The sequence below is a fragment of the Canis lupus genome, chromosome 13, assembly GCF_011100685.1.
Source record: "Canis lupus familiaris isolate Mischka breed German Shepherd chromosome 13, alternate assembly UU_Cfam_GSD_1.0, whole genome shotgun sequence".
Lineage (NCBI taxonomy): Eukaryota > Metazoa > Chordata > Mammalia > Carnivora > Canidae > Canis > Canis lupus.
This window is the reverse complement of record NC_049234.1, coordinates 16333382-16359189: the sequence shown is the minus strand read 5'-3', so window position 1 is coordinate 16359189 and position 25808 is coordinate 16333382. Positions and strand designations below refer to the sequence as shown.

Below are 25808 nucleotides of genomic sequence, written 5' to 3'. Positions count from 1 at the left end.
AAGCACTTAGCATAGTACCTGGACCCTGGAAGGCACTCAAGTAAGAAAGATATTTTTATTTAAAAAATTAATATTCAGTTTCTTGCTCAGTGCCTGGCACAGAGGAAGTGCTTACCAGTTCCTAATACATGAATGACCGAAATGTTTAGTTGTCATAGCTGCCTGCGAGAGTTATGAAATACAAAGGGTCAAGGAAACACATTGCCAGCAGTGTTACTCATTCATTCAGGAAAACCCAATATCGCGGTGGTACTCTTGCTTTAAAATCACTTATGCCTGTGCTGGCTCCCATGATCAGTAATGAATTTTAAGTATGGTAGCAAATGCCTATTTTATTGGGGCTCACAGGAAGGGAGCACGCACAGAAATCTACCAGATGACTCCATCTTCAAGACTGCCAGGGCTGTTTACTGCGAATTTGATCACAGAAGTGCTCTCTGCAAGTCGGGGGTGCAGGAGGATATGCTGTTGATTCTTCGAGAGGGAGCTCTTCTGAAATGAAACCAAAATGGCCAGGAGAAAAGTGAAAACTTCGGGCAATCCTCTTGTTGCTTCATTTTCTCCCAAATCAAATTTTTAAACATCATGCTTAACACAGGCTGATCAAGTTGACTCCAAAAGTACTGTTGTGTAGACATAGCTTAAATTCCCTGGCAGGGACGTCAGACTTCTGGAAAATGTGCCTTGAGTCTTTTATGAATCAGAGATGGAGTTTCATATTCTGAAAGGAAAAGAAGGACATCAATTAGGGCCTCTGGAACAATATGAGAGCAGGACTTCAGTTGATGGAATGGGGAATCATGTTGCCTGGGTTACAAATCAGAAGGGTAATAGAGCTAAAGCTTTGAAATCATACAAACCTGGTTAAAATCCACTTGCACTTACTGGCATTAAGACTTTGGCCAATTTATTTAATCTGTGCATGTGTGTATAATGGTAATGATAACAATGCTTAATTCAGGAGGCTATTGAGAAGATTAAGGTAATATAGGTAAACTGCTCAGCATGGTACCTGCTGTATAGTTAGTGCTCAGTAAGTACTGGCTATTCTTTTTGGATATTCCATACACATCAGACAAATACCTTCTTTATTCTGGACCTGTTTATGCTGTTGACATGTGAGAAAATTAGACTTTATAAATCTTTTCCAAAGAGTTTTAGAGTCTTGCTGGGTGATTGTAAGAGAAATTAAGACATAGGGTGCTTGTTGGGCTAGCATAGTGTGTGCATGCATATGTGTGTGCATGCATGCTTGCAGGTGTGGGCACATGCACATGTGTGTGGGTGAGGGAAAATGGGCTTTCTAACCTTTAGATTTAGCCAGAGAACCCATACTTTGGGATTTTCCCATGTATTGGAATAAGGAATTCTGCTGCTAATAAACACGTTAGAATCACAGGATTATATGATTTTTTATATCTTAGTTTAAACATTTTAATAAACATATATGTATACACATATTCATTTAGTGTGTGTGTATAGTGTATATATTTGATTTTTTTATACTTCAGTTTAAAAATTATATTAAACATATATGTACACATATATCCACTTACTGAGTACATATATAGTATATATGTATATATAGCATGTGTGTATTTATATATGTACACATAAAGTGTGTGTATATGCAGCTAACATTTACTGAATGCTCTCTATGTGCCTCAAATTGTATAGGAACTTTCTATAGAATATCTTATTTTATCTACACAATACCCCATGACACCATAAATACTGTTACTGTCTTCATTTTACAACTGGACTGAGGCTTAGCAAGATTAAGTCAGTTGTCGTCCAATGTTACACAGCTAATAAGGAATTTCAGGCCAAATTTGACAGACTTCAGAGTCTTACTTTCCTCTCTTAACTAATTGTTCATCTGCTGTAACATTGCCTCTCATCTTAAAATTCTGAGTGGACTTGGTCATTTAAAAAAATAAATGAAATCTACTAAATCCTTATCCTTAGCTATCTTATCTATTCTGGTACAATATTTAAATCCAGAGCGGCTTGTACCGGTTCAGTTTGGATGGAGCTGATTTCCTCATTAGCTATGTTTGTGCGCTTACCCCAGTTTTCCGGTGTAATCCAGCTACCTAGCAAATAGTCATGGAGTAAGTATCATGGAGCAGGTATTGAGCTGGATACTGAAAGTATGGGAGTATGGAAACCATGTGCTAGTTATAAAAAAATGGTTTTCAGAGATTTCAAACTTTTTTTTTTAAGCAGTAGGACTTTAAAAAAATAATAAATTCTGACCTGGGTTCCGGCATATAAAAATCAACAAAAGTGGAGGTGCAGAGGTAGTCAGAGCACAGGCAGGATTCTGGAGGACTGCTCTCAGCGCCTGGGCCAGTTAGAGTCCCCAGGCTTCCCTGTGAAACCCTGGGGCAATCTGGAACAGAACTTGAAACCACAGACCTACAGCTAAGCTTTGGCTTGCCATGCTCAGATACCGGCTGTCATCAGACACTTCCTGGGTCTCCTCATACTTGTCTGGTGAGCACTGCTCTGGTGACCAGGAATATGCAGATGATGGCCATATGCAGCCCTTACTGTTGATGGGTTTGCTCCTTTTTTTTTTTTTTTTTTTTTTTTTAACTAACGAAAAATAATCACCTCCACGGTTATACCTGTGTCCCAATGCATAGTATTTTTCAACATGCTGATCTGAGGTCAGTTAGGCTTTAAGATGATTATGAAATTGCCTTCAAAACTCTTTTTAAACTCTGCCTTTTTATTTTATGTTCACACCTTAAATTAAAAACATTTCCATAGTGCTGGATATTTGCCAAATGAGATCCATACTCACATCAGTGTTCTTTTAAAGCAATAGGATTGTATGGGTAGCGTTACTTCTTTATTTTTAAGGAATATGTCATCAAGAGTAATGTCTCTTACATTAATTAACACTTGTACATGTACATTACATTTATAAGTGACATAGCAGACTCCTATCTGAGTAGAGACTCATCAGGATTGCTCTCATGTAACCCCCAAAGCAGTCCTACGTGGTGAGTGGCCATAATGTCTCTAGCTTAATGGACCAAAAAGTTGTGTAACATGCTGAAAGTTACAAGCTGGTAGCGGAGCCATCAGAACATGACTGTAGAAAGGGTGAGACACAAATTCATGTTTGTCCACTCTGCATTCTCTGCAATGGCCAAGAACTATCCAAACCACAACCCAAGAACCCAAGTTTTTGGTCATTAGATGTGTCATAAGTCACCAGCTAGGGCAAAATTAATATGCAAATAATAGGACAGTTGATGAATACTATCAAGTTGATTCTGACGGTGTATCTCCCAGAAATGAAATGATGTGATTCCTTACAACAATCCTGAAAGGCAAATATCAATGAAATAATCAAACGCAACTGAAATACCAAAGAAATATTTTAAGTTTCCGTCTCAGCGAGGCCTTCTCTGTCCATGCTGCTGAAAATTTGCCCCCCTTCCAACTTGTGGCATTTCATCCCTCTTCCCTAATTCATGTTTTATGTTTTCTCCTTAGTACTTAATGCACACTAACATCTCTACACTTGACTTTTCGCATCTTGTTTGTTGACTGTAACTGACAGTAGATATAAACTCTTCGAGGGCAGGGAATTTTGTTTCTTTTAATCCCAGCTGGATCTTTGGCACCTAAAAGAAGTCCTGGTGCACAGTAGTTTCTCAATTAATATTTGTTGAAAGAATGAGTAAGTGAGTCACGACAGTTCCATATAGGGCTCAGCCATAGCATGTTTCATTTTAGCCTAACCTCTATAGATGTCTGATCAGATTTATGGTGAGATGCTGTGACATAGAATGGGACATCGAGTAGAGAATTGCAGGAGCCAAGTGCAAATTCTGCTTCTGTCCCTTAGGCTGTGTGACCTTCAGGGACCAGTCAGTCCCTCAGGTTCAGTTTCCACCAATGTGAGGTGAAGACGATTAATAGCTGATTGCTATGGGAACGAAGTTATTTAAGAGTCTTGCCAAAAGTATGTGCTTAATTAATATAAGCTGGATCTGAAGCAATATTCTTATAAGAGTATTAAAAGCTTCTCTCCTTTAGAAAACATTGATTTTAGCTGAGGGATAAAAGCTAAAGGCAGTGTGACATTTTTATTCTCCTGAGGGGGCCCTAAAACATTTTAGCAATTTCCCTTCTGGCAAATGCCGGAATAAAAACCGGCTGCTTGGCACACCCGCCTGCCCGGTTTACTCAGGCCCACATGAGCCTGGAGAGCCCTGGGGAATCAGGGTAGTTTCGCAGATGCTAGGCAAGTGCAGGTGCCCTGTGGGGGCTTCCATAGCCAGTGGAGGCCAGAAGGACACGGAGCTGAATGTCAGGTAGTGCCCTAGATTGAGTCAGCTGTGAGTGGGTTGGGCACTTAGCAAGTGCAGATTAATGCTGCATTTAACGGCAGATTTTTATGCCTCCGGTACATGCAATGCTAGTATTAAAAATGGAAACCCAAGTGAAATCAATCCAGAATGTTGATGATGTTCAAGGTACAGAAATATAATGGTTCATATTATCCGTGTTTTCAAATGAATCTTTATATTTCATTCCTTTGTACAATGCCAGTGATTAGTTATGAGTTGTGGAGAATAATTAAAGAGTACTGTTCTTGGTGAAAGACTCTATGAACCAAGAAACGACAGTGGTAGGGAGCTGGATCAGGGCTGAGGTGAAGTTGAGAGAGTGGTTTTGTTGTCTGTGCTGGGGGGACCCATCATGAGTCTTTCCAGTTGTGATAAGATGAATGAGGGGACTCCATTAACCCCCACAGGCTGGATTAATAGAATAAATTCGATTTCCTTTGGTTCTAGAGGAATAGATGGCTTTAAACTGTCTCTCAGGATTGTTTGTTACATTACTTTGAGGAGGGTCTTTCAAAGGTGACAATGGGAAGGCTGACATAATTATGGATGATGTAAAGAAGTGTTCTATTTTAAAGAAAATGCTTATAAAGACATTTAAGAATAAACTTAGCAGCATGTCTTTAAGATGTCTTTACATAACGTGATGTAAAGGAGCCAGGAGTGAAATTGCAAATGAACTGAGACAGTTTTTCAAAGATTGTTTTGCCCCATAGCATTTCTCTTGTAAATGTTGTAAGAACAATAGCTGAATGAGGAAGGCACAGTTCCAAACCTCCATGAGAGGGCTGTAGGTTGATGACTATCACCGGTTTGATGATACGGGCCTGGAGCAGGTAGAGAAGAGGGTAGAAAGAAAAAGAATTCTACAGGAGTTGGAAAGTCTAGATCCTACCTACTCTTGTCACCATGTGACCTTGGTCAAATGTCTTCACCGCCCTGAGCTTTGGTTTTGTCTCCTATAAAATGCCTACATTGTTCACATCCATGTGTCACAAAGACCTTTGTGAACCTCAAATAATGTACTGAAAAGTTGTAAAGTGAGATTCAAATACAGAGGAGAACAATATTGTTCATAAGGTTTTTAAAAAAAGATTTTATTTATTTATACATGAGAGACAGAGAGAGAGAGAGGCAGAGACATAGGCAGAGGGAGAAGCAGGCTCCATGCAGGAGCCTGATGTGGGACTTGATCCTGGGACCCTGGGATCATGCCCTGAGTCAAAGGCAGACACTCAACTGATGAGCCACCCAGGTGTCCCTGTTCATATGGTTTAAGTTGCTGTCAGCTCTTGCCTCTTGCTACAAGTCTCAGGTACTATTTATCCAAGTAGAACCATAGACAGAAAGAGAGACAAGAGAGGACAGACAGACACCCAAGCCGCTGGAGCCTCAGATGGCCACTGGAGCCTGGCCAGGACTGAGCTGACAGTGTCCAAGAAGAAAAGAACTAGGATGAAGAGTGGTGTGGTATCACTCCACAGTGGATTATTCTTTCTTTAAGCATTTGTTTATATCATTTGGAACACTTCTGCTTTTGCAGGTGATCGGTTATTATATTTTTAAATTGTAAGATTCAATACTAGTATGCATGGAGGCACCTTTCTAGAGCAGTAATATAAAAAGGGGGCAGGGAGGAAGTAATATGGACTGAGTATGACACTATAGACCAAGCATTTGCATGGCATATATAAGTTTATTTAGCCCTCATTAACAGTCATCCACCTGAGGGGTGCCTGGCTGGCTCAGTTGGAAGAGGATGCAACTCTTGATCTCAGGGTCATGAGTTTGAGCCTCACATTGGGTGCAGAGATTACTTAAATAAATAAACTTAAAAAAAAAGTCATCCACCTAAGAGGACTAGCAATGACAAAACAAAGGGAAGTGTGCTTTTTGCGAGAGATGCAGGCTCCCATCATGCTCCTGGGCATGTGAAGCTGTGGCATCGGGACAAGGGGCCAGCCAAAATGCAGACTGGTTTTATTCTCCCCAGGCTTGAAGCCTTCACCCAGAGATTGCTGAACCATGCCTATGCGCCATGCATACATCGACTAAAGCTCCTATGTATCTCTTTAAAACAAAATCACTGCTATTTTATGACATGGAAACATTAATAGAAGTACTTTTGAGTAGATAACAATGAAGATATTCTTTAGAATGCATAAATTGTGATAAAACTAAAAAAAATAAGAGGTTAATAAATTCTGGGTAATTTCCTCACATGGGAGAGAAGGGAAACAAAATAGGGAGGGAATACTTAGATAGAAGTCATTGTCAATATTCTAGTTCTGTAGTTGGGTGTTGGGATCAAGGGAATTCATGTATTGTTAGAACAAACCAACAATTAAAGGAGATGAAATAGAGCCTTGCATGAAACACGGGTGATGACATGTGTGAACTGAAGATTAGGATTACTGCAATTCTGTGTATCTGATTATTAGAAAAATAAATTAGGAAACAAAGAAAGGAACAAATAAAAGAATAATCAACAGAATGAATGAGTGAGCAGATGGATATGCTCCGTACGTTGCACTTTCTTGTAGCATAGTTTTTTATAGGTTGATCTCACGACAAGGCTCTTTCCTGGTGTAATTTACTTAGGTAGGTAAAACTGAATTTATGGAGATAGTAGGATGAGGAAGGATGTTGCAATTAACTAATAGGGGAGTTTCTACTCTTCCAAAAATGTGTTAATCAGTGTTGAAATGATGACCAACCCTCGGTGTGCCTTTCAGTGTCCTAGGACTGCAACTACTAACGGCAATGGCTGATGGCAGTGAACTATGCCATCTGAAGACGTAGATGTCAGCTGTATTTCCAGTTTTTTTCCAGTATGAATTTCTGAATGCTCTGGCAAAGGAGGCAGGCACTCTTTTAAGTCTTTTTATAAAGCTGACCTGATTCAGATTTTACCTATACTCTTAGTCCCGTTGGAGTAGCATATGCACAAACAATTTACATCTGTGAAGATGCGCAACATAGTAAACCAGCTGAAAGTGTGTGATGAAAGTCTGGAGAGGAAAGATGAGCAGCAGGGGCCGGGCAAGTTTTCAAGGGATGTTGTGTGGGGATGAATGACTTTTCTGGGGATTTAATTGATCTAGTCTCATTTTCAAGATTTATATTACCAGCTGGGTATTAGTTCCTTCAGATAAGATTTGTGTAAGGAAGTTGGGAGAACTTTAGAGAAACAGAAAAATCTGGTCCCCACTTCTCTGATCAAAGAGGAGAATCATGATTATTTAGGAGTGATTTCCTTCTACTGTAAATTGGCACTGATTAGGGGCGCCTGGGTGGCTTAGTTGGTTAAGTGGCTGCCTTCAGCTCAGGTCATGATCCCTGGGGTCCTGGGATCCAGCCCTGCATTGGCAGGCTCCTTGCTTAGTGGGGAATCTGCTTTTCCCTCATCCTCTGTGCCTTCCCCCACCTCTTGTGTGCTCTCTCTCCCTCTCCCTCTCTATCCGAAATGAATAAAATCTTTTAACAAATTGGCACTGATTAGTTTCTACTTCTTTCTTCTGTGGCTCATTTTCCTCCCCTCCCCACCTGCTTTCTTTTCTTTTTTTTTTTTTTAATTTATTTATGATAGTCAGAGAGAGAGAGGCAGAGACACAGGCAGAGGGAGAAGCAGGCTCCATGCACCAGGAGCCCGACGTGGGATTCGATCCCGGGTCTCCAGGATCGTGCCCTGGGCCAAAGGCAGGCGCCAAACCGCTGCGCCACCCAGGGATCCCCCCACCCGCTTTCTTTTCCTCCACCTCCAACTCTTCCTCCTCCACCTCTTTTTCTTCTTGTATTCTTGAGGATCAAATAGATTATTTTTGAAACTGAGACTGACCCATAATTCTTCTGAAAGTCTCAAGAAAGTGTATCAACTTTACATGAATTTTAAAAGGTATTTTCAAGCAAAACCATGAAGAACTTGGCTGAATTATCTAATTTTAATATTTTGGCACATTACACAAGCAAATAAAGGTCTCATTTTCATATACACAGAGTCTCTCTATATAAAATTCCACTTGTCTGTATATAGACACACATATGTGTATATCTATAAATGTACATGCAATAACTGAAACTTTATTCTGGCAAGTAGTAGTATGCATAATATACTATGAAAGCTGTATTACCAGCTAATGCCAGCTAATGTTTATTCTTGAACAAATCTGTACAAAAGCAGCTAGTTATCTCTTTGGGTTAAAAAACACTGAAATGCATTCAAGACAACTGAAACAATCATGCCTTAGAGAAGAAAAGAGCCCAAAGAACAAGTACAGAAAAGATAGAAATAGTCACTTTATTTAGTTCCTTAGTTTACAGTTTTGAAATACCCAGTAGGTTATAGTTTATTAACTTTGGGAAAAGTTGGGGAGTATTTGGCAGTTATCTGATAGAGCAGCTTTTGTGACTTCTCTATAAAGTGAAGAAACTTTCATTTGATATATTACTCATTGTTGATTTTACTGAAACTGTTATTTATCTAATTATCTAATCTTCACAGAATAGTTTCCATTTAAATGGTAAAAAAAAAAAATTGGAAGGGTTTTACTCATGATTTAATCTTGCTCTTTCTTGTAAATGTTACCTTATTTAAAAATCACCAACTTCATCGATTCTTTTTGTTCAAAGGGTGACCAGTGAAACAAACATTATTAGAATTAGCAATCATACCAAAAACACTAGCTAGAATAATTCTACCTTAGGTGATAAATGGTAACTTTAATTATGATTTCTTTAGAACATGTCTGTCAGATAACATAGAGTATGATCAACATGATACTTGATAAGTCTGAAGTAAAATTTTTCTCCACATGGGGAGAAATCACTCTATTTTGAGGATTAAAGGGTTATGAATTCAGGGGCACTTTATCAATATTTGTGAGAATTGAAGAATGGGGAGGACTGTTCTAGAAACAGGTTTGTGAGGAGTTCCTGACTAAGCAAGATTTAGGAATTAGCCATTCTCAGAGCCCCACTTGAGTTTAGATCAATCCTTGCCCAGTTTTAGAGTCATCTGGTCAGGGGCAATGGTCAGACTGGCAGTGGAGGGGAGTCTCAGAGATGAGCACTTGCCTATTCACTGTACTGACATGACTAGTTCCCCTACGCCATTCCTTCCCTGGCCTATGAACCTATGAGGAGGAGTTTCTTCATATGGATGAGTTCCTCCTCTGCACAGATGTTTTGCATGCTGCACTTTGCCCTGAGAGCTGATTATAAGAAGAAAAATACTTAGCTTGAGTGTTTTCCCACACATGACTAGTGCATCTTTAAAAATCCTCTGAATGATAGGGATCTTGCAGAAGGAAATTACTTTTCTACAGAGTAAAGCCAGTAGGTAATGTGCATCTCCATTATGGGAAACAAATTGGATTGTCCTCAGTTATGGAGTGCGGAGAGAACATGGCAGTTTCACTAACACTCTTGTATTATAATGTGCAAGCCTAGAATTGTGGTGAAGACAGAAGATGATCTGAGTATGAACAAGGCTCACCACAACTTGGAGCTTGCCGATGATAGCTTCATTTAGGTTTCAAAGCCAGAGATGAGTTCCAGCCACAGCTCCCTGCTCTGCTCCTGAGTCCCACGAAGTGAAACCAGGTCAGCCACTATTTGCACCAGTGAGCAGATGGCTCAGAACTAGGAAGGAGGTTTGACAGTGATGAAATGTGCAAGGAGAAACTAGCAAAAGAGTGAGTTGGTGATCCACACAGATTGGTGAAGGGTGGAAAAAAGATGTGGGTAGCTCATTTACTCATTCAGCAAACATTCATTAAGCTATTTGTAATGTATCAGACACAGGTAAGTGCTAGGGGGTCAGAGACAAAGGAAGCGGATCTAGCCCTTTTGGAGATCCATCTGAGAATTGTGATTGTAGAAGCAAGAAGGATGAAGGGAGATGGAGAAATATCAAAGATGACAATGTAATGTGGATAGAAGCTATTCTAGGGCTTTTTAGGGTGGTATAGAAGATTAAAGCTAGAGGGTAGATCAAAACTGGTTTTCAGAGTGGGTGATGTCAAAGCTGACTTCAGCTAAAGTCAGAGGAAGGGTGATGGTGGTAGAGTCCGGGGAAGGAAAAAATGGGAAGAGCATTTCAGAAGGACTATCATGAAAAAACAGGGAGGTGTATGCAGGGGAGAGGTGTGTGGTGGAGAAAAGACATGTTCAAGCTAGGTGACTGGAGAAAGAGACCTTGAGTGGGAGCATTTAGAGGAAGGGATTTCAAAAGAAGAGGGGACTGTACAGGTATAGTTATTAGGGAGTTAGTCTCCTAATTATATAGGAAATAAATAGTTTTGTGAATTGATTCTTAAAAAGAATGACTAGAGCTTTGTTTCTAACCATTGGCGGCATACAGGTGTTACCTGGGGGAGCTCTGAAAGCACAGATGCCTGGGTCCTCTCCTTCCCCCTTGGAAACTGCCCCAGAGATCCTGATGCAAGGAACCTTGGAGGCAGTGAGGGAATCAAGGCTTTTAAAAATTCCCCAAGTGATTCTACTGTATAACCAAGATCAAGAATGAGCTTTGCGCCCGTGTTTTGTCGTGAGTAAAATAGTAAAATATTACCTAACTCACAGCAGAATAACCTTTAGAATAATAAAAGGTTTGGTTGGTGTGGGGCATGGTTATCAACTAGGAGTGATTTTGCCCTCAAGGGGACACTTGGCAGTGTCTGAAGAGATTTTTGATTGTCCTGACTGAGGAGAGAGTGCTAATGGCATCTAATGGGCAGAAGGTGAGGATCCTACAATGCACAGCACAGCCCCCCTCAAAAATAGTGAATTAATCAGCCCAAATGACAATAATGCTAAGGTTGAGAAAGCCTTTGGTTGCCAGTAAATAAATCTCTGGACCTGGATTGCCTGGGTCCAGATACCAGCTCCACCACAAAGCAGCTATGCAACCTTAAGTAGGGTACTACTCAACTTCCTCGTGTTTTGTCATAAGTTAAATGAAATATTACTTAACTCGTAGGGATTGAACAGTTAACTCATGTGAAAGCAGAACTGTCCCTGGCAAGTCCCCTACTCTTATTTGGGAAGTAAGGAATTACTACCCTATAAATCTCAAGCTAAAATTTTGGAATTCCCCTTGCTTAGAGCTATGGGCTCAGGGGGCTTTAATGTAGGGAACAAGTAGAAGTAATAGTAGCCACTGTTTATTGAGAGATCACTACGTGTTAAGCACCATGTGGAGTATTTTATATACATGATCTCATTTAGTCTTTAGAATACCTTATATGATGTAAGTACCACAAATCCCATTTTACAGAAACAAAATTGAGGTGTAAAAAGTTGTGGAACTTGCCCAAGTTTACAGAGAACGTAGAAGGGGTCTGTCTGGTTGCAGAGCCTGGTCCCTTAACAGGGTTCTACAGAAAGCAAAAAATATGGTATATGGGAAACACCAAAAAGGAAGCGATCAGCCTGTCAGGTGTTTGGGCTCATTCCTGCCTGGGTTTTCACTTCTGATCTGCTCTAGCTCCACCTGATTTTCCCCAGATCCTGAGTTGCCATGGAAGCTGTCATTACAGTATTAATCTTTGTGGCCAGTGGTCTTCAAACTGACACGTGGGCATTTATTTAAACATTATATACATATTCCACCGGACTTCGTATTACATATGTTTTGTAACTGAAGGAAAAGCTAAGAAAATATTTAAAAAGGATAAGATAAAATAAACATACAAGTTCTAATGTTTTCTTACTGCGTCACTCCGTAGGGTGAATGGATCCATTTTGGAGACCACCACTCTAGACAGTTCCTACTGCTCCTGTTACCTGTACCAAGAGCTCTTTTCTCCTTTATTTCACAAAGGTAAGGTCATATCTATTTTCCAAGTAGTATTGACTTGGAAACTAAGTGAAAAACAAACAAACAAACAAACAAAAAAAAAAAACAAAGGAAAACACACAATCTCTTAAACTGACTTGACCAAAGCCCAGCCACAGTTAGCATGGTTGGGGTTGTTTACAAGATTCCAGCACCCTATTTTTTTTCTGCATCTCAAAGTCCTTGAGAGATAGAGCGGAGGTGGGGAAAAAATACAGGTGGTGGTAGGGAATCTTATTGGCTGTACCTGTGTATAGCAGACTTACTTTTGGATAACACTCACGGACTCTGCAAATGTTTTGAGGTCTATACTTTTGTATTTGTTTTCTTTATTTTTGGTTTCCTGTTAAGATGCCCTTTTGAAAGATTCCAGTACAGTCTTACTAAAACTAATAGGAAAGGGGATTTCTTCTACCATGATTGGTTGGGGATAAGCAGAGGTTCAGGGATGTCAGCTGTGCTGGTGCTGCAGCCTTTTGACTTAGGGTACCAGGAACTGTAGCTGGGATTGGAGCCAACCCGAACAGGAAAAACCCAAGCGAAGGAGTGAAGCAAGCAGAGGTGGCAACAAGATTTCCTCTTTCAGGCTCCTACTACTTTGTCAGAAATCCTCAATTCACCCTTGCTCATCTATTTTCATTTGAAACTTTCAAATATTAGTCCCCATAATTCCTGGAAAGCAAATACTGGAAAGATAGAAGTTTGGATTTCAGTTCCTCTTAAGAAGGCAGTTTTGTTGTTGTTGATATGGTAATTGAAAAAACTTGATAGTTTTTCATTCTTGGGAAGTTAAGAATATATAAACAAAGCTGAGGATCAGAAAATTCTGAGGCAATAGTTATTAAAATGAACTGTATAAAGATATTTATGAAATCAGACAAGCAATGAGAGGGAGCAAAATGATTAGTTCTCTGCACGTGTAGTCATCTTTTATATCAGGATGAAGAAGCAGATGGTCTTGTTATCAGTTTGCATATTTGTCTGAAAAAAGCAAACACCACAGGTGTAAGACCCACATTCCTTTCCACATGGCACGCAAGTAATAGTCTGGCTCTGAGTTTGTGATTATGGATGCTTCTTTAGAGCCTGATATCATTTCACAACATTCCAGAGTGTGCTGAGTCTCTGAGCAAGAGACTACCTCCTTTTACTAACCACATACCACATCCATTTGTCCAGGAGCTTGATGTTGCCCTTGGAGGGAGTTCTCTAAGGATTCTTTGACTTTATTCACTTAGAAATAATTATAGAATGATTACCATTGCCAGGCACTGTGCAAGGCACCTGTTTATGAAAAACTTGATCATGAACCCAGATCCAAGGTGAAGAAGACATCATAATTATTGCAATTCCTGCCTTATGGAAATGTTGTCATGGCAGTGTTGACATCCTATAGAGGTACTTGGAATGGATACTGCATAGCTGCCTGGTGTGTGTCTGTTTCTTGAGAGATTCAGCTTGCTTCCTCAATTTTAAAGAATATGGTTACATGTAACTGGGAAAATCCTTGTCTATAATTACAGCTTTTTTTTGTGGAGACAAAAAAGCATATAAACCTTGATTATTATACCTGTATACCTGCAAATTGGCCTGGATTTCTTATATATCATGTGTGAATGCTTTCAGAAGGGAATTTTATCAGAAAACTACTCAAAGTTAAAACTCAAATTCAGGTGTCAGCAGCACCTGAGATTTGGGAACAGTGACTGGCTATCGACCCCTTTGGAAGGCCAGTATACAAAATGGCTGCTGGAGAGCCAAATCCAACATACTGGTGTATTTTGCTTGGCAAATTGTGTGTGTGTGTGTGTGTGTGTGTGTGTGTGTTGTGTTTGAGTGTTTGTAGACAGAACAAACGTTCTCTAGTTTTCTACAATATTTATCACTCACTTTTATCTTATTACTCCTTAATTCACATGTTTATATTGGTTGACTGTCTTATGGATCTTTCACTTAGCTCTGACAGACATAGGAAGGAAAAAGAGGAATAGGAACAAACAGAGATAGTAAAAGAGAAGGCTGGAACTGCCTACGATGCAAAGAATTGGAACCATTGAGTGGACGGCTTGGCCTGGAGCAGAAGTCCACTAAAAACAACATGGGGTCCCAAGAGGGAGGGAGAGTAAGGAGCCAGAGGAAAAAGTTACTGATTGCTGTTAGATATTCCAGGCATTTTACTCTCCTTATCCCATTTAATAAACATAAAGATCTCCCACAAAGGGGTATTCTTACAATTAGGTTAGAGTTATGAAGGGGAGGTTTGGAGGTTAAATAATTTGCCCAAGATGATAAGTACTAGCTATAGACTGGGGTCTCAAGCCCAGGGCTATGTGACTCCAAAGCCAAACTCTTCCCACTTTCCTACCACACTGATTGTCATCATAATGGTTTCTGTTTTTGTTTTTGTACCAAGTCCAATCCTGGAGAAAATTAAAATACTTCTTGATCACATTCTTTTTAATGTAGATTTAAAATAGTTTTATCATGTACTATAGAATAAATGTGTATTATTGCAACTTAAATTATCCCTTTTATTGAATAAAGGATTTCCAGTGAAGAAGTTGGAATTAGTTTTAGTCACTAAGAATATCAACCCCTCAAATGTAGAAATACAGGCCAAAGAGCAGATCCAGGTGAGTTTGAGCAAGGGCTGCTCAACATATACAACATGAACCTTCTGGGCTAAAACTACAGTTAGAATCGATAGTATATTCCTGATCTTTTAGAGCAAAGCCATAGCTAATGCTGCATAGGAAGAAGAGATATGTCAGTGCTTCAACTGCAGAAATATCTTCTCAGTAAAGCCACTGAAGAGATGTTAAGAGTAGAAAGAAAATGGTCTATGATAGATCTAACATAGGTTGCCAAGGAAAGAGAGAGAATGAGAGAGTTAGTTAATCATAAGAAAAGTATCAGTGTAGGGGAGAGGGTGTCTTATGAACAAAGCAAGAGAGAAATAAAAAAGAAAGGGGGAACAAATAAGTCCCATTAATAAATCCGTAGGATGATGGAATTAATTATGTCTGAAATCACCAAGATAGAGAACTTTCTTTTAATGTGTGATTAACAAGGCACTGTCATAAAGGAAAATGTAAATAATTAGGAAATAATTAAGAGCCTGTAAAAGGAGCTCTTGATAAAAGGTAGTTAAAAGACCACTTAGTGTGTTTGGACATATGTAAAACAGGAATGTGTGTTTCTATTAAGATGTTGGTGACAACAGTAGTTAACAGTATTTGTTAGTCTCTGAGGACTATTATGAAAATCCATAAGAAGTGAGAAGTGGTAACAAATTTGTTTTACTGGTGGGCTTTATAGTAGTATAGGAACTCATGAGAAGCCTGTTTTACATCAAGCATTTCTTCTGATAAGTTAAATGACCCGAGCAACCCATTCGTGCTGGGTAGTCCTAGTTTGCCCCTCTAGATTAGCTTCTACCTTCTATACCCTGCTACATGCTCTGGATTGCTGACCTGTATAAATGGCATCAACAAGATTCCCCTGCTCTCTGTCTTCTACTTGAGCTTGGGTAATGGAGGCAGTAGCAGGAGAGAAGAGGGCAGAAGAAGAGTGTAGTCGGGAAGTTAATTCTTCTGGCCACCTCCCTACTGGTTTGTCAGTGTCTTTAGTTCTCTACCAAGGGCCACAGTTATCAGTGTTGTACTTTTTACAGCTCTGGATGAGTTCATGCGACCATCCAAGGATGGCAAGACCTCCTAGTGCTTGATAGCTCCAGTGGGCTTCATTTTGATTCTTCCTGCATCTTTGTATCTTGTCCCTTTATAAAAGCCCTCCTTAAATTCCCTATTTGAATGTACCCTCTGTTTCCTGACTGCTAACTCACTGAACTTCAACTTTGACCTTGTGTAGCAGATCAGGTCAGTCTACTTTGCAGAGCCCTTCTAAGAGCCTACAGAAAGGATTTTAAGTAATTTTTCAAATTATTATAAATTATTCTAATAAAATAGTATAAAAGATACTATTGGCCAAAATGCAAATATGGAAACTGCCTTGAATGAGATGAAAGCAAAGCCATGTGGGTGTTTACATTAGAGAGTCTATAGAAGAGGCAGACACAGGACACCCAGCAGGTGTTTGATGGCAGACTTTGCCTTGTCCCTTTGGTTAATGTTGGGTTGGCCAAAAAAAAAGATTTGGTGTTAGGCTTCTAGGACATGCCATGGCACAAGGTAGAAGGTAAGATTCCAGATGAAAAAAGCACAAGCTACTGCAAATGGTTCATGCTGCTTCTTGTAAATTGTGCTAAGTCCCGGTGCACACAGAGAAAGTCTTACTTTGGAAACATCTTTCACCTGAATGCATCCCTAGAAAAGACCTTAAAATTACATATCAGCATCAGGTCAACACAAGTTAACTCCTTGTTGAAGCTTGGTTGGAGAAGAGAGTTCATTTTCACATGGTATGGACAATCGTGACTTCCAGTTGTCTTTAGTTGCTTTCATTTGGCAAGATTCCAGACTACTTTCCACACATAGGGAGAGAGGAAGAGGAATCACAGGTCTTTGGAGTGGAAACAACTTCAGAAACAAGGATAGCTCCTTCAAGGGAACCTCACAGCATGGCTCAACAGGGAAGGAATGGGGTCTGAGAAGAAAGGATCCTCCTCCCCCAAATGTTTGAAAGCCATAGAAGGAATCAGAGGCAGCATCTTGTAAATACTTAACTGGTCCTTAGCCAGAGCAGCAGGGACAAGACCTCTGTTCAGTGTTTTTGGCCACTTGAGGTAAACCATGTAAATTGCTGCTTCTTGCCCTTCCCCGGTTCCCTTGGCCTCAGGGCATTCCTCCATTCTGTCCATTCCTCTTACATTATAGGGCAGCTTAGATTTTGTTTACATACTGGCCCCATGTTTAATACGCTGAGCTTGGTGCAAAGTTATCTCTAGGAATCATTAAATATAAAATATCAATTTCCCAAGTTAAAAGGCATCCATGAAAAGGAAAATCCAGTTGTGTTTTGAATGTGCTGAGTGAAGTTGCTTCCCCAGGCAAAGAATTTCAAAGTTGCAAGACTTCCAATCTATATGCTTTAATTATTGCAACATGTAGAAAGGCTCTTGGAGGACCAATACATCAGTGTTATGAGATGGGCCAAGTCATTCAAGGCCTCATTAGCTCCCACCATTTTTCACACCGCAGGCAGGCCAATGGGCACACATTAAAATCCTTGGGCTCTTTCTGAAAAAAATCATAGTAAGATATATCCCATGGGATCCTTGAATTCAGTGCTTTCCTAAGGAAATGGTAGATAGAAAACTGAGAGAAAATTTGCAAAGGCTTTTATATCTTATAAACACAAAACTACATGAATAAAAGCATTGCCGCTGTGAACAACACAACCACAAATATCTGTATATCCATATATCTACATCTCCCCTCCCCTATTCCCCCCCTTTTTTTTCTCTTCTAGAGAAACAAGGGCATAAAAAGGCAGAGAGATTGCTAGTTACTGAACAGAAATAGTGTTAGATCCAGCATTCCCTTCTCTGAGGCAGTGTTATCTTCATGTCTTTCCAAGTATAGCAGCCTCGACAGAATGCTGCTCAAAAATGAACAGTCTGTATGCAGGCAACACTTTTGCTATAATCCTCTATTTAGTAGGAAAATAAGAAATTGCTTTTGCATGATTTGGTAGCCTCTGCCATAATATCGTATTACTGAAAAACATGCTATAGTTTCCTTTCCATAGCCCCAAATTGTCTTGTTTAACAATTTAAGGAGGAATTTAAACTAGGTCTTAACTCAAACTTAAAACAAATATTAACCTAGTTATGATTTAAAGCCAAATAATCTGTCCTAATGCATTTCCCTTGTGGGGAGGTACGGGGCAATTTAAAGAGATTTTACAAAAATAATAAATTCTACCTAAGGGAAACGGAAATCTACAATTCTTTTAACAGTGATTCACATTTCCAAGGAGCTGAAGTAGGGAGTCTCTGTTGGCAGACTCCATCGGCTGCATGACCTGACATGGGTAGAAGCAACCCCACAGGATATATTTCTAATTTTGATGTAATCTGAGATTTTTTTTTTTTTTGTCTTTAAACAATAAGCGAATCAAGTCACGGCCGAATGGATGTAATGCTCTGGTATTTTAATGTATTACAATTTATGGCAGTGTTTACTTCAGTCCTTGGCTTGCTGACACTAAAATTATCTTAAACAGGAATTATAACATAAAATTAGATTAGATATACTTCAACAAGTTTATCTCTAACAATAAATATATACAAATTCTGAAATGAAGTACCCTGCAATTTTCAGCCAGTGCTTAAAGTAATTACACATTCTGTGGTGATAACACATTTCGTTTTTTATTGTGCCACAAGCTGGTGAGATACCTCTACCACGCATGTTAATGCTAATTAGCAGATAAAGTGTAAATCTGAGGGAGCCTCAAATTCTGTTGCTTTGCCAGTTTTCTCTTGATTGGAAGTTGCAGGCCGAATTTCCTCTCATTCCGACTTGGCCTATTCAGGCATCGCCTGAGATGTCTTTCTTCGGTGCATTTTAATCCATCAGATCTGTTCGTCATTGAATGCCTTTCTGTTTGTTTTTCATCCAGCAGACTCAAACAGTTTCCTCTATAACTGCCTTTTATAATCAGTCATAGGAGAATTTCAACTCTGCAGAACAATAGGTGGGGATGACATGTTTACACCACGCTCCCTCATCCCTGTCGAAGAGGTGTTTTTGTTTAGCTGCTAATAAAGTGGCATTTTGAAATGTGTTCCTGAAATGAGCGGGAGGGAGGTATGCTCTGTAGCAAGCTTTGTTTCCACTGATGCATCCGGAGTCTTTGGACTGGGGAGCACACCCAGTGACGCTCACTCCAACAAACCTTCAGAGGGATGCTTATGTGGGGGGGGGGGGTTGTTAAGGAAGGGGACTGTCTACTCTGTTCTCTGGGGTCACAACCTCCAGGATTTCACAACTTTAATTCTACTCTGTTGACTCTAAGCACAGCTTCAAGCACATTTTGTAACCTCTCTGCTACAGCTCCAGTCTACCTTTCAGGTTGGTGAGGGATCACGTAGGAGGAGTTTTTGCTTTGAGCAACTGGGCTTAATTTAACTTGAATTTATATTCTGGCCCTACAGCAAATATCTTTGGGTTCATAAATTAAGATGTACTCAGCAAGACCCTTCCACATTCCTTTCTTTATTTCTACCTGCTTTTTTGATTTCTACCTTGACATCAGGTACATAACAAAAAAATCCCTCTTGCCACCACCATCATCTGTGTGTCCTCAGTTCTGTCCATGCTTGCTAAATTCATTGCCTCCTGAGTTCTTGAGTGACCATGTGTGAACCACTAGGACCCCAAGGATGTCATAAGTTGTGTATAGAGAAGAACCAAAAAGTCTGGAAAGAAAAATAGTTCAGGAACATTTGTAATTCATGTGTTTGTGGAAGAATATTTCTGCTTCAACATCTTGATAACAATGGATGAGGATTATCTAAGTGTTGTGATTGCTCAAGAAATTACCTATGAGGTTAAATACTTATGCATGATGATAAAAAAGAATTGGTTGCACTGTGGTGTTTGTATTAGCTCAGGCTATCATAACAAAATGCCATATAGACTGAGTGGCTTGAACAATAGAAATTTATTTTCTCACAGTTCTGGAGGCCGAGAAGTCCAAGATCCAAGTGCCTATAGATTTGGTGTCTGGTGAGGACTCTCTTCCTGGCTTGCAGCCAGCCACCTTCTTGCTGTGTCCTCACAGGATGAAGGGAGGAAGGGGAAAGAGAAAGGGAGAAGGGGAGGGGAAAAGAGAGGGAGAGAGTGCTCTTTCTTGTCTCTTTCTTTCAGGACACTAATCCTATCAGATCAGGGTGCCACCCTTAAGATCTCATTTAACCCTAGTTACCTCTGTAAAGGCCCTACTGCAAATATAGTCACATTGAGGGTTGGGGCAGAGGACACAAACATTTAGTCCAAAACAGTGTTTCTTAAGACACCAAAGATGTGGATTCTGAATATAAAAAAAATCATTTTTCTGGACATGTGGTATGGTATTTAATTGTTTAGAGTTATGTTTCTACCTTTATGAAGCTTTAAAGAAATAAGTAACCTTAAATTTTGTCGTTAATAAAGTTCCAATGTCATTATAGAAGATTTCAATAATAGGGCTAAGGAAAAAGAAATTATTTTGAAAACTCACCACCCAAAGAATATCTGTTAATACTTTGGTGAATATCCTTCTAGAATTTTCTGATGCAAGCATAGGCGTGCATGTGCACACACACACACACACATATTCTGTTTTTCAAATATGGATTCATATTGTGTTTGCATTTTAGAAATCTGCTTTTTTTGTCTACCAATATATCTTGAATATTTTTCCATGTCATTAAATGTTGTTCTTTTATAACATGTGTTTCCATTTTTTTTTTTTAATGAAAAAAAAGTGGTTTCTGCTGCAGAATTTCATGGTCAACTTGTTTAAATTTATGGCAAGAACATTTTTAATTGAAAGTGTATCAGAATGACATGCCCAGTCCTGGAGAGGAAGTAGAACAGCAGGGAGCAAAGCCCTGTAATCCGAAGACCTGCAAACACACAGAGGACAAATCACAGAACAAATCAATACTCAAAGATGTGGAAAAGTAACTGTACCCCAGTTTCAAGCAAAATTCATTCTTTCTCTTAGAGACATTATTTGCAACAAGCCTGGAACTCGAATAAAGTTTGTGTTCACTGATGTGATATGAAGTTGATTTAATAACCAAGGACCTTGCAATTTACTCAGCTGGCAGAAAAAAAGCTGGTTCTGTGGTATAACAAATGTGTGAATCTATTGGATTACGTGGGAAAGTGGCAATCAGCTGCTGTTTAAATACTTGTAGGGATTAGTTGCCTTCTCTTAAAATCAGTTTCATAAAAACACCTTGTAAATTCACTTTCTGAGCAGCCCTTGTGTGTTTGATGCAAGAATGCTAATTTGGTGATGGGCCAGAAAGTGACCAGCAGGAATTTAAATGACAATGGGAACAGACAAATTGAAGCTAAAGATAGCCACCAGTTAAATAACTGTGACTCGAGAAATTAAAATGTGGGAGAAAGAAGAAACCAAAGGTGAAGGAAGAACTATGACTCTGGTTAGTATAATTTAGAAAAGATGATTCCAAATGGGATATCCAGTCATGTGTCTGGAATATTGTATGCATCTGGCAGGGGTCAAATACTTTTGGGACCATGACAAATGGTGCACTTTCAATTGAGAGAAGAAGACATGATGGTGAAGAGTCTGAAAACCATGGTATATTAAGAACATTTGAAGAGCTATGGGCATTTACTGGGGAAAAAGAACCAAATAGTCAGCTACATTTATTTCATTTGAGGTCTGGTGAAGTACGTGCTTATTCTGTTACACCAGATGGTTCAATGGGGACCATGAAAAGAAAGAAAAACTTTTCTTTTTTTCTTTTTAAGATTTTATTTATTTATTCATGATAGATAGATAGAGAGAGAGACAGAGAGAGAGAGGCAGAGACACAGGCAGAGGGAGAAGCAGGCTCCATGCTGGGAGCCCGACGTGGGACTCAATCTGGGGACTCCAGGATCACACCCTGGGCCAAAGGCAGGCGCTGAACCACTGAGCCAACCAGGGAACCCCAAGGAAAACTTTTCTAATCAAAGTTTCTCACAATGATCTTGTGCTGCCTGGGTGACCATTCTGAGGTGTTTGAGGCACATCTGCATTTGTTGCACCTGCAGGAGAAGATCTCTAACTTTCCTTTCAATTTAGGTTTCCAGGGCCCGACCTTCATGCAAATTAAATAAAAGCTCTTCAGTAGACATGGGTGATGACCCACCAAACGTTTGTGTTCTTGCAGGATGTGGAGTGGTTGGTCTGGGCAGCTGCTCAGCCAACAGCTCTGTTTGGTTTTTGTTTTTGTTTTTTAAGATTTTATTTATTTATTCATGTCAGAGAGAGAGAGAGAGAGAGAGAGGCAGAGGGAGAAGCAGGCTCCATGCAGGGATCCTGATGTAGGAGTCGATCCCGGGGCTCCAGGATCACATCCCAGGCTGAAGGCAGCGCTAAACCGCTGAGCCACCGGGGCTGCCCCAGCTCTGTTTTCTATTTCCCTTCTAGGTGTGGCCATATGACACTTCTCACCCATGGAACTGGCCTGGCAGGGAGGGGACTCACTTCTGGGAAGGGCTTTTAAGGTACAGGTTGAGATTCTTCTTTTTTCATTTCCCTGTCTGCCAGTTGGGTGCAGAATCCTTTGAAGCCTTGGGAATGGTGAGCTACAGATGAAGGGAGCAGGTCCCTTAGTCACCAGTCATCGAGTAGAACTACATACCAAACAGGAACACCAGTTTTGGACTGCTATTTGAGAAATCAGCATTTAAGGTGTTAAGCTGTTAAAATTGGGGGGTTTATTTGTTACAGAAGCTAATCTAAAGCTTTCGTTTGGGCTGATTCTGGGTGGTCCTCTGTGCAAAGAGGGAGAGAGAAAATAAATCAAAGCATCAAATAAAATAATATAGGGTAAGCACAGATATTGCACCTGGACAACTGGGCATGAAGAACTTCACTTTGCCTAGAACCAGAGGGAGGCAAGGAAGACAAATAATAATAATGATAATAATTATTATTATCAGCTAACATGTGTCAGCACTGTATATGGTACATTACATTTGATCCTCACAATAACTCTGTGAGGTAACCAATAGTTTCCCTGTGATAAAAATGAGTAAACCAAGATTCAGAGAGGCTAAGTAATTTATCCAAGGTCAAACACCAAATATATAGGTAGACTGGCATTGGAATGGAGTCCTTATAAAGGCATCATTAAGTTCTAAGCCGGTGACTTAAAGAAGATAAAACTTTAAATCCTGGACCATATTAACTCTAGAGGGAGAACTGTAAGCAGGAACCTTTCTGTTTTGCAACAATATTAGAACTTTATGCCACAGTGTATTTTGCCCAATCTCTTCTGATAACATAAGATTACTTGACTTCTTGATTTTCCTGTAACTTGGCTCTTGCAGAACTTCTTAAGATCCTAAGAAATGCAGCCTCAGTTAGAGCTCCGCAATGCACTCTAGAAGGGAACTCATCTGGATTCCCTTCACCGGGTAGAAAGTGCAGCCCTCAGCCAGAAACACTACCTCTGATGCCAAGGATCCCACACAGCATCCAGACTATTCAGTCCACCGACTCTCTACTATTTATCTTAAATCGGTAAGAGCAGCTTTCTCTGTGTGTTGAGTTGTCTTGAGCTACACAATTCATTTATGTCCTTGGTACCTTTACTTCTGATAATAATGATGCATAGATCGTACCATTTTGTTGTTTTATTCCTGGGTTGTCCTAGGCACTAGAGGAATTCATATGAAATTATTGCTGAAACGAACTGAATTTTCTTGGTCTGACATTACTTTCTGAGGGAGGCGTAGAAACTACGTATTTAATAAGATTCTCATGCACACTAAAACTTGAAAATAAATGCTTTAGAGGATGGTAGAAAACACGTTTCTATAAAGTCTTAGTCTTTCTGTTTAAACACACAATGTACTATTTTCTGAGCACCTGTCCAACGATTGGGCAAATGCTTCTATTCCATTTACTATGTCTAGAGATCTCTCCCAGGAGCTAGAGATACAACACCCTCCTGAAGCCTCCAGTCTAGTTCAGGAGGCAAAGTCAACATATATAGTGCAATGTAGTAAATTATTGCTTTGTTTTGTTCTGATAGATCTAGTAAATTACTGTGCCGTGATCCACTGACTTCCCAGTTAGATTTTCCATTAAGGCAGTAAGGATTATCTAAGGAATCTTTGTAGGGTTTCTCAACTTTGGCTGCCATTAGTGTCACCTGGTGAATAAAGACAGCCTTGACGCCCGGGCTGTATCCGGACCAATTAAATCCAAGTGTCTGGATCGGGATCAGTGCTTTCCCCCAGATTTTAGTTTCAATTTCAATCTTAGCAGGATGTTTCTCTCCTACGCCTTCCCAAGTATCTGTACTTTGGGTGCGAGGAGGGTGCGTATTTCCCAGAGACATCCATCATCAGTGGGGCAGAGTTTCCATTCAGATCTGATAGAAGTCCACGTACTTGGCTTTCCATCTGGGATTCGAGGTCCAACTCTTTAATTAGCGTCCCCCACGTCCGCTATTGTAGCTCACTGTAATTATAACAAGTTGGCATGGCTTGCGTTTGAGCAAACCTTTGAGTGATGTAGGCCTGCCTTCTGACATTAAATTAGAAAAATAAATTTGCCGAGAGCAGAATGGAGGGGCTGCCACAGAGCCCTCAACCAAATAGTCTGTCTTTAGAAGCATCACCTCCTATCTGTTTGTATAAAGCATTTCAGGAAGCACTGGGGCTGGGATGATGAGAGAGGTGTAAAGCTATTCCACCGGCCGCCCACAGGTAAGACGTTAATTACACTGGGTGAGAGCCCAACACCAGTTGAAAACTAGATCCATGAACACCAATACGGGTGATTTTCCACTGAAAAAATATTTTTCCATCCTGGGGGTTATGCTGCCGACCCGAGACAGTGATTTAATAGTAGAGCCATTTAGCATATACTAGATTTCTTCTTTGCCGAGGACTTCTCAAAGACCAGGCTCAGCCCAGGACAGAATCTCTGGCTCGGAAATGCAAGGCTCTAACGTTCTCCATTGTTTGTGTGTTTCTCCAGATGCCAGTCCACTGCGGCCTGGGTGGTCCAAGCTTGCGTTGCAGGCAGCTGCAGAGGTTCCAGCAGGCTGGAAGCCTCTGACGCAACCTTCCTTGTGAGGACTGATTGGCCAAGAGCTGGCAGCCAGCCACGGGTGGTGTTTTTTTTTTTTTTTTTTTTTTCTTTGCAGTGTTTGCACTTTTATGTTTAAGCTGCTACCTTTGCTGAGCTGAACGGAGGCAAAGTGTTTGAGCTTTATTTTCAAAACCGAGGAAGGTTAGTGAGAAGAAAGTGGTGTCTCAGGTCTCGTGTAGGTCTCTAGTAGAAGACGATGGAAGTTTACTTTCTTTGGTGAGCATTTATAGATTCAGGCATCTCGGAATTTTGTGACTTCCTAATTTCTACTTTAAGCTTCTTAAAGCGTCAGTGGTTAAAATAAAGAATGATGCAAGGAAGCGGTGTGCTCCTCTTCTTTTGCACTCTTCCACATGGCTCATAGAAGACTCAAACCTAAACAGTACCTGATCTAAGGTGAGCCCCACTTTGATTTCAGAGACAACCCAAAGTTACTACATCAAATGTTTTGTCTTTATGTGTTTCCACTATCCGTTGAGGCTAATTGGGCTTGAACGAGGGCATGGAAGAAATAGTGTTTTGTTTAGTGTTGTCTATGTTCTAGGCACTTTAAACAGTCCGAACCAGCTGGTCCTCACAATAGTCCTATGAGGCAGGCATGCTCGCTATCCTGATTTTTACAACAGAAGACACTCAAACTCAGAGATGTTAAGCAACTTGGCCAAGGTTACAATAAAGGGATGCCAGGAACTGAACTCTGACCATCGAGACTTCATGTCCAAAGTTCACCACTGCCATTATTTGCCTTCCTGGCCCAGTCTGATCTTGCAGCTGCTGATTCACAAGGCCAGTGCTCCAAC

The 25808-nt window shown here is 40.2% G+C and overlaps 1 long non-coding RNA gene across 3 annotated transcripts; it reads left to right on the top strand.

Annotated features, from left to right (window-relative positions):
• The first annotated feature begins 832 nt into the window (after positions 1–832).
• LOC111098440 lies at positions 833–25027 on the top strand. Of its 3 annotated transcripts, none has more exons than XR_005368281.1 (6): positions 833–1033; positions 9819–9971; positions 10732–10917; positions 12098–12192; positions 23235–23427; positions 24895–25027. It is a non-coding gene; the product is annotated as an uncharacterized LOC111098440 (long non-coding RNA). The 3 variants fall into 3 exon arrangements; XR_005368279.1 differs by having other exon boundaries at positions 9814–9971; XR_005368280.1 differs by having other exon boundaries at positions 9814–10063.
• Positions 25028–25808: the final 781 nt, after the last annotated feature.